General features: G+C 37.8%; 1 pseudogene; it reads left to right on the top strand.

Moving 5' to 3' along the window:
• The first annotated feature begins 765 nt into the window (after positions 1-765).
• LOC137756404 (dnaJ homolog subfamily B member 6-like) lies at positions 766-1,523 on the top strand (annotated as a pseudogene).
• The last annotated feature ends 1,948 nt before the right edge of the window (positions 1,524-3,471 follow it).

Raw genomic sequence — 3,471 nt, 5'->3', positions numbered from 1 at the left:
AATTAAAAAGGTAAATCGGGCGTTTCTTAGAGGTAATACTTAAATTAACCCTTAAAGGAAGAGCAAAAATTAGCCAGGTGTTCCAGTTATCTGTTGCAATGTAACAAACTATCTCTAAAACTTAAAACAACAGGTATTTTATTATTTCATAATTTAGGTACCTACTTAGTAGCTGGGCTGGTTGGTAGGCTGCAAGACAGTTTCACTCACATGCCTGGTACCTTGGAGGAGATGGCTTTAAAGACAGGTCTCAGCTAGAATCCTCCCTCTCTCTGTGAAGTTTCAGAGCTTCTCCATAAGGTCTATCCAACAGGGTAGGTGGAGCCTTACAAGGTGACTCTGGGCTCCAAGAACGAGTGCTCTAAGAGATCAAGGTGGAGGCTGCAAGGCTTTTTATAGCTTAGCCTTGGAAGTCAGGCAGTATCACGTCCAACACAATTTATTGGTTACACATGGGTCACTGTGGGTGGAAACACACAAGTATGTATCAATAAATACTCGGGAGGCATGATTTATTGGAGGCCAGCACAGAGTCTGGTTACCACACCAGGCTAAGAGGTTTGGGAAATTGAGAGGATGCAATTTTCAGCTAGAATGGATATCATGCACAAAGGCAAAGAGGCATATAAGACTAAATCGTGAGAAACAGCAGGCTGCCACCATTACCAGCTCAGCGGTGCATGAGCAGAGGGGACACCCCACCCGGGCCACGCCCCATTGCTTTGTCTTCCTGCTACCGGCTCCCACATCCTAGGTCGCACGTAGATGACCTTAAAAGCAGAAACGTATGCTCCTTTCAACAGCCTGTCAAACGTGGTGGACTCCTATGATGAAGTTCTAGGCGTGCAGAGACGTCACTCAGCCTTTTAAGGATATAAAAAAGACATATCGGAAACTAGCACTAAAGTGGCATCCAGATAAAATCCTGAGAATAAAGAATAAGCAGAGAGAAAATTCAAACAAGTAGCTGAGGCTTATGAGGTGTTATCAGATGCTTAAAAACGGGATATCTATGACAAATATGGCAAGGAAGGGTTAAATGGTGAAGGTGCAGGTGGAAGTCATTTTAACAGTCCCTTTCAGCTTGGTTTCACATTCCATAACCCAGATGACGTCTTCAGGGAATTTTTTGGTGGAAGGGGTCCGTTTTCATTGGACTTCTTCAAAGACCCATCTGAGGCCTTTTTTGGGGATCTAGGAAGCAGAAGTTGAGGCACAGAGTCTTTTTTCTGCCTTCAGTGGCTTTCCATATTTTGGAGGGGGGGTGTTCTTTTGATACCGGATTTACTTCTTTTGCCTCCCTGAATCACGAGGGCCTCACTTCATTCTCTTCCACATCACTTGGCCATAGTGGAACGGACAACTTCAAATCTATATCAACTTCTAAAATTGTTAATGGCAGAAAAATCACTACAAAGAGAATTGTTGAGAATGGTCAAGAAAGAGTAGACGTTGAAGATGACCAATTAAAGTCCTTAAGCCTAAATAGTAAGGAGCAGCTGCTATGCTTGGATAACAAGTAATTCAATGCGTGCACTTAACAGAAATGTTAACTATAACAAGCTCCATCTGAAGATTGATAAGAACTTTTTTTTTAAGATGCCAAATGAACTATCTTTCCGTATAACTGTACCTAAAGTATTTGTAAACAGCTCATCCAAACCACTATTGGTCATAAACTTTCAGTTTATTGTTGGGACCACATAATAGGACCATTTTTTTGGTCTTTAAAATTGTTGTGAATCTCTGCATGCACTTTGTTTTCTATTAAATGTAACCCAGGGTGCCTGTGGCTCTTTCCTACACTAACACTAGCATAGACCTGCCTTTCTATTGTGTTTGAAATGTGAGCTAAGTAGTGTCAGCCTGCTGTGAAGTTAACATTGCCCGGATGAATCTTCCACAAAAATAATCTCAATTTTTTCAGTATTTAGTAGTGGAAGATATTAATGCATTAATAGTAATGCATTTCTGGTTTAATTAATATAAATTGAGGATATTTTCTAGTGTGCATGAATGCTGGCAACTTAGTAAGTTTTGACAATTGTTTATTTTATTGAAGTATAATTGACTTACAATATTATATGTTTCATTCATAAAATATAGTGATTTGATATTTTATAATTATATTTCATATAAATTTATTATAAAATATTGCCTATATACCTTGTACTATACATTACATCCTTGTATCTTATGTATTTTATACCTACTAGTTTGTACCTCTTAATCCCCTTCAACTTTTTTGCCCCTCCCCCTCCCCTTGCCCCCACTGATAGCCACTAATTTGTTCTCTGTATCTGTAAGACTGCTTCTGTTTTATTATATTCATTTGTTTCGTTTTATTTTTTAGAGTCCACAAATAAGTGAAAACATACAGTATTTGTCTTTCTCTGACTTACTTCATTAAGCATAATACCCTCCAGGTCCATGCATGTTGCAAAGGTCAAATTTTCATTTTTTAATGGGTGAGTAATATTCCATTGTGTATGTACATCATCTATATATAGATATAGATGATATATACATATATCACATCTTTATCCATTCATCTGTTGATGCACAGTTAGGTTGCTTCCACATCTTGGCTATTATAAATAACTCAGCTATGAATGTTAGGGTGCATATATCTTCTCAAATGAGGGTTTTCATTTTCTTTGGCTATATACCCAGGAGTGGAATTGCTGGGTTATATGGTAGTTATATTTTTAATTTTATGAGGAACCTCCATACTGTTTGCCATAGTGGCTATAGCGATTTACATTCCCACCAACAGTGTCCTAGGGTTTTCTTTTCTCCACACACTCGCCACCACTTGTTATTTCTCATCTTTTTGATGATGGCCCTTCTCACAGGTATGAGGTGATAGCTCATTGTGGTTTTTATTTGCATTTCCCTAATGATTAGTGATGCTGAGCATTTTTTCATGTGCCTATTGGCCATCAGTATGTCTTCTTTGGAAAAATGGCTATTCAGGTCCTCTGCCCATTTTTTAAATAGCTTTTTTTAAAAATATTGACCTGCGTGAGTTATTTATGTATTTTGGATGTTAACCCCTTATCAGACATGTAATTTGCAAATATCTTCTCCCATTAGGTGGGTTGCCCTTTTGTTTTGTTGATGGTTTCCTTCAATGTGCAAAAGCTTTTAACTTTGATTAGGTTCCACTTGTTTATTTTTGCTCTTGCTTCCCTTGCCTGAGGAGACAGATCCAAAAGATATTGCTGAGACCTATGTAAAAGAGTGTACTACCTACGTTTTCTTTTAGGAGTTTTATGGTTTCTAATCCATTTAGGTCTTTAATCCATTTTTAGTTTATTTTTGTATATGGTGTGATAAAAATGTTTTAATTTCATTCTTTTACGTGTAGCTGTCCAGTTTTCCCAACACCATTTATTAAAGAGACTGTATTTTCCCATTGTATTTTGGTGCCTCCTCTGTTGTAGAGTAATTGACCATAGGTACATGGGT

This window comes from Eschrichtius robustus, chromosome X (genome assembly GCF_028021215.1).
Source record: "Eschrichtius robustus isolate mEscRob2 chromosome X, mEscRob2.pri, whole genome shotgun sequence".
Classification (NCBI taxonomy): domain Eukaryota; kingdom Metazoa; phylum Chordata; class Mammalia; order Artiodactyla; family Eschrichtiidae; genus Eschrichtius; species Eschrichtius robustus.
This window is presented reverse-complemented; position numbering and strand designations above follow the sequence as displayed.